The sequence below is a fragment of the Zootoca vivipara genome, chromosome 10, assembly GCF_963506605.1.
Source record: "Zootoca vivipara chromosome 10, rZooViv1.1, whole genome shotgun sequence".
Classification (NCBI taxonomy): domain Eukaryota; kingdom Metazoa; phylum Chordata; class Lepidosauria; order Squamata; family Lacertidae; genus Zootoca; species Zootoca vivipara.
In genome coordinates this window covers 7,309,211-7,315,489 of record NC_083285.1, presented here as the reverse complement: position 1 = coordinate 7,315,489, position 6,279 = coordinate 7,309,211, and positions in this window count along the sequence as shown.

Below are 6,279 nucleotides of genomic sequence, written 5' to 3'. Positions count from 1 at the left end.
ATTGCTGTTCTGCAGGCTGAATTGCAGGGCAGAGGACAGTACATTTCAAAATATTAACCTTTTTGCTGAGCAGGTATCTTTTAAAGATGTGGGATGAGGGGGCAGTCAAGAACAACGGTTAGAAAATGACAAAAGCCAACGACTAGTCTCTGGCAGGCCACAGGTTCCCCACATTAACTTAAGGCAAGTTAGTATTTGTAAACCCCGTACTGCAGATGGGAGGGGGCGCGGGTGGCGCTGTGGTCTAAACCACAGAGCCTAGGGCTTGCCAATCAGAAGGTCGGCGGTTTGAATCCTCATGACAGGGTGAGTTCCCGTTGCTCGGTCCCTGCTCCTGCCCACCTAGCAGTTCAAAAGCACGTCAAGTGCAAGTAGATAAATAGGTACCTCTCTGGCAGGAAGGTAAATGGCGTTTCTGTGCGCTGCTCTGGTTCACCAGAAGTGGCTTAGTCATCCTGGCCACATGACCCGGAAGCTGTCTGCAGACAAACGCTGGCTCCCTCGGCCTATAGAGCGAGATGAGCGCCACAACCCCAGAGTCGGACACGACTGGACATAATGGTCAGGGGTCCCTTTACCCTTTACCTTACTGCAGATGGGAAGTCAGAGGTTGGGATGCCAAAAGTCAGCAACTGAGTTTATGGCAGAGAAGAGATATGAATACCTCCTTGTTTGCACTACACTCTTTTTTCCCCTATATGCTACACCAGCTTTGTGTTCTGTATTCTGTTATACTAGTGCAAATTGCATGGGTCATTGACATCCCATTACTGAAAATACAGTGCTTAGGTAATAAGAGTTCAGTAGTCAGAAGTGGTACACTCTTTCAGATACCTGTTTACCACCTTAGTCAGAACTAGGCTTATATGTGTCCCAACAGAGTGTGGAGTATGGGGTAAAGGGCAATGAAGTGGTATCATGGGGGGGGGACATTATCATTCAGGGCTAAGTAGACACTAACTGCTCTTTGGGCAGACGTCCGGCTTGCCAGAGCTACTTTGCTGTTTACAAGAACTCCAATATTTACTAACCAGAGCAGGTGCAAAAGATATACCAGTTAGAATTAAGGCACAGTGTTATGAAGCACCCCTAAAAATATCCAGCTTTTGCAAGCATAGGTAAAGGTAAAGGTACCCCTGATCGCTAGGTCCAGTCACGAACAACTCTGGGGTTGTGCGCTCATCTCGCTTTATAGGCTGAGGAAGCCGGCATTTGTCCGCAGACAGCTTCCAGGTCATGTGGCCAGCATGACAAAGCTGCTTCTGGTGAACCAGAGCAGCGCACGGAAACGCCGTTTACCTTCCCGTAGATACCTATTTATCTACTTGGACATTGAAGTGCTTTCGAACTGCTAGGTTGGCAGGAGCTGGGACCGAGTAACAAGAGCTCACCTCGTCACAGGGATTCGAACCGCCAACCTTCTGATCAGCAAGCCCTAGGCTCTGTGGTTTAATGTTTTAAGCCCAACGTAAGCCTAAAAGTTGATGCTTTTCACCCTGCCAACTAGGAATCTTTGGCTTACCAAGAAACCTCTCCTCTCTGCCCAGAAACTTTCCTGTGTACTCCCACCCCACTCCACTTTCTATCCCTTTTGTTGTTAAAGATGTACCCACTGAACCCCAACCACACAACAAATCTGGAATCTTCCTTCATCCCTGTTTCCCTGGCAAACCCATCTGCTCCTCCTCCTCCTCCTTCCTATGATTATCTGTTCCCCCTTAAATGTCTCTGCTCCTAATCTAAGATACCCAGTTCCTCACAATCCACAGTAACCCTCTGCAAAAACAGACCTTTACATTTAGCCATTGCCCCAAACTCCCCCACCTGCTTTCCTCTCATTTTTACCTCAGAACTTCGCCAAAGTCCACTACCCAAGGCTCCCTAATTCCTCTTACATTCTCTCTTTCTCTAAAAGCAAGCAGCTCCAACCAGCACCCATTTTTCTCTCTGAAAGCACACGAGGTTTTTCCTCAGAAATCGCACATGTTTTAAGAACAACTCTTGCATTGGTTTTAAACTCTTCTATACTATACCTCATAATATGGTGTTGCTTATAAAGGTTTGCATGTTTAGTAAAATTCGCTAATTCCCTCTTGACAGAATAAATTTTATGTTCATCTCAGTTGCCTGTGAGATTGGGGTGCCAATCTCTGTGTACAGCTCTGGCTACCTCACCTCAAGTTGGCCCTGTGAGAACAGTCTGGGGTTATTTCCGGGTCCAACTTTGTCACTGGAAGGCAAAGTTGCCGCGGTGGCTAGAAGCTCCTTTTGTTAGCTGTGCCTGGTATGCACAACTCTGATCATTCCTTTACCTAGGAGAGCTTGGTCACATTAGTTCAAGCACTGGTGACTTTCGAAAATGGATTATTACAATGCACTGTATGTGGGGCTTCCCTTGAGTTGGATCCAGAAATGTTGCAGTTAGTGTTGAATGCTGCAGCACAGTTGCTGACAGGAGTGTGACCTTGTCAGCATATAAATTGAGAGATTTCCACTGGTTACCAATTCAGGGGTTTTTAACTGGTCTATAAAGCCCAGAACAACTTGGGACCAGTTTATTTTGTGGGATCGCTTTACTCCAAATGTGTCCACATAACCACTTTGATTTGCAGAACTGGCCTTGTTACAGATACTAGTCATTCCACACATGTAAGAAATTGTTCTGCTTGTCTAGCAACACTACACTTTGGGACTCCCTGCATATTGACATCAGACCAGTGACTTCAATGTCCTCTTTTCAGTGCCTGCTATAACATTTTTGTTTAGGCAAGCCTACCCAAGCATATAGATGTTGATGTCTTTTAATCTCTTATTGTTAATTTTAATCACTTTAATATATTTTAAATTTTTAACTGTTTTTTAAAAATATTTCTTGTAAACTGCTTTGAGGTTTTACTACACCCAAGTGGTACTGTACATACATTTTGTTATACAATAAATGAATGAATCTCTAGTGCAAATCACCAAGAGATCTAGGATCCTAGTCTACATTCTGCCTGTTGTTGTTTAGTCGTTTAGTCGTGTCCGACTCTTCGTGACCCCATGGACCATAGCATGCCCCATGGACCATAGCACTGCCTACCTCTGCACAAAAGTGAGAAGCCATGACAAGGAAGATCAGGCAGACCAGTTGCAGGATTGGGTTGAGGGCAGAAAAAGTGTGGGAAATAGTCATTGAAAGTAAAACCCGCAAGGCAATTCCTGCCATTTTCATCTTCTTTAACAAGGCTTGTATTTATGAATGGAAGACAATAAAGAGACATTTCTTTTGAGGCTGAATGTTTACCTGAGGGAGACTTATCTTGGGCAAGCTCAGAACACTTCCGGGAGGTGATAAAATGAAGGAATACCTTTCTCTTTCTCACTGAACTTTTCCCACCCCTGCAAGTCAAACAAGCCTTTGGGGCTACACTGGGATGACTCACCAAAGGCTGTTTGAGAACCATGTGCTTCGCATTGTGACTGGCAACATTGCTGAGTCAATGGAATAACAGAAACACACCATTACTTTAAGCACTTGCAACACAATCACTATGCATGACAAGATGCCTACAGTCAGTTTTGTTGTGAGTCAATGTCATATGCCCTAGATTTAGAAGAAATTATGTGGGGAATGTGTGTTAGCATCTGAAGTGTGTAGCAACTCCAGCCTGGAGGCAGCACCATGACTACTGTTGTCTGTGAAGTAAGAAGAAAAGGGGTGAACAAGCAGAAGGCCAACAAGGTAATCCTAGGCTATCACCCTGAAGACTGCAAACAAGCTGTGTGTCCAGTCCTAAATATTTTTATTCAAAATTAGCATTAGGAAACCTTTAGCCCTCTGGATGTTGCTGAGCTACAAAGCCCATTTTTCTTCTTTGGTAATAGCTGCTCTACTTACTTTTTGACAATCCCCTGAGGACTTTTGAAAAAGAAATTTGCATAGCAACACCAGGTGGTGTTTATAGGCTGCATGGAGGGTAAGCTTAAGCTAGATGGCAGAGTATGCGAGGAACCCCTTCTGCACACCTAAAGGGACTCCTGATAATGCCCCAAGAGGTTATAAGTGGATTAAAAAAGCAAACTACTGTTCATAAAGTTGTGATGCAATGTGGTTTTGTGTGTTTTTTAAAGCTTGTGCGGAGTATTTTCCATTAAACGGACCACAATAATCTTCCTTTAATACTGTAATCTTTTGATCTTTTGGGCTTTGATTTCTCCATAGCCACATCAAACAACCAAATGAAAAAGGTTGTTCTCACTGGTGAAAATGTTGCCTTTGTGCCACATAAATGCGAAACATCTCCCCTTTCAGCCTCTCTTGGCAGAAAGAATGTCCAAAAATGGTTATGCTACGTCATTAACAAAAGAAAACAACAACAGTGTGTGGTTCATAGGATCATTCCTTTCAAGTAAAGGGTTGAACAGTGGTTGTCAACATGGTGTCTTCCAGATGTTGCTGGACTACAACTCCCATCATCCATAACTTTTGATCCTTCTGGCTGGGGCTGATGGGAAGTGGAATCCAACAGCATCTGGAGGGGCACATATTTCACAAATGTGCACTGTAGTCCACAGTATATGTAGAGACCATAATTAATTTGGTAGACTCTAACGTGCCACGACATTCCCTTGATTTTGCTGAAACCACTACAAATAGAAACTGACTCATTTTAGTGTGTTTTGTGCTACGCACAGCAGTGGCTACTTCCTGTTACGAACTGTTCAGTTTGCATGGAAGCCTGCAGTTCTCACATGCAATCCTGACACTCAGTTCTAGGGACCTTTCCACAGCGATGGCTGGATGCGCTCTGAAAGATGGAACCCCAAGTGTCGACAGGAAGATCAATCCCAAGTAAATTTATTATATCAAAAAGGGCTTCAGATGTAGATTCAAGAGTTTAAACAGAAAATTCTAGAGTTTAAACAGAAAAAACCAACTGTTTTAAAATAATGCTTGAGAGCATGTAGGAAAACTCGTATGAGGTCAGGAAAAAAGGCGAGGAGAGGAATGTAATTTGGAAAGAATTATATTTCACACTGCTGGCAAAATTTATTATGGGCTGGATAGGCTTTCCTGTGGAGGGCCTTCCCAAAGTACCCGTTGCCATGACTGAAAAGGCCGAGTTTTGTGCCCTGCCCTGCCCGTTTTCAGGATACTCCATTCAAACTACCAGAGCTCTAGTTCAGCAATGGCACAAAGGTTTTTCTGCAGCGTTTCTATATAAATTTTGTGGGGGTACACATACCCCTAAACAGTTTGTGAATCTAAGTTTGGCCTCATTGAGAGTAGGAAAAGGATAGAACCAGTGCACATTTTTTTAAGAAAAAAAACTGCTTGTATGTATTTTAGAATTGCGTTTCTCCAGAGTATATTTTATGGAGGTTATAGTTGGAAACGTTAGGACTTTATAGAATGTCGCGCCAAGGCTGCCATCCTCTGCTCACTTCGCTGGCAGCAAACCCTACTGAATTTGGTGGCGTCTACTCCCGAGCAGACAAGTGCCTTTGGACATAGCAGGACTTGCACCTTGGGCCGTTTGTATTTTTATTTTTAAACGCATCAGATCCGGCTGCAACTCCCAAGCTCGATCGCAAAGCACCACGGAAAGCTGAGAGGTTTAAAAAGATATCTGCATCAGTGCCGAATCACACCCTACGGGCATTCTTGTGGCATCCCCTGAGGGGATTTACGGGAATCCCAGCCGCTTCCAGGAGACTCAGAGCCCGCGAGAGTGCGGAGGGAAGGAATGTCCCTTTGCGCTCCAGGTTCGCTTTCCATTTCCCTCAGACGCCTCAGCCAAGTAAGCCTGTGAGCTGAGGAGAATCGAAAGCGTAGCCGTGACTGCCGCTTGCCGCGCATGCGCGTAAATCCTTTCCTCTCGTCTCCCGCAACCTTCGCCATCCGCTTCGAGCGCCGCCTCACGCCCGCCCCCCTTCCCTCCATACCTTCGCCCCCACCTAAACCCACCGCGCCGCCCAATCGGAGGAACAGAAAAAGCGGAGCGCGAGCCCTTGTGACGTCAATTCCTGAATCCACCCCGCTCAAACCCCTTTCTCGTTCGCGAGGGAGGGAAAAGGACAACGAGGGGAGAACGCGCGCGCGCTCCTTGGTGTGCGACGTCACCGGCCTTCATTTCCCTCCACCAACCCCACGCGTCCTCCGCTGCCGGGGTTGCGGAACCAATTGACGGAGACGCCGAAAAGCCCCGCCTTCTCCTCGCGGTGACCTCACAACTCTTTCTCTGTACCGTCTCTCCCGCCACTCTAGGGACGGCATCCAATCCAGGGCGGGGATGG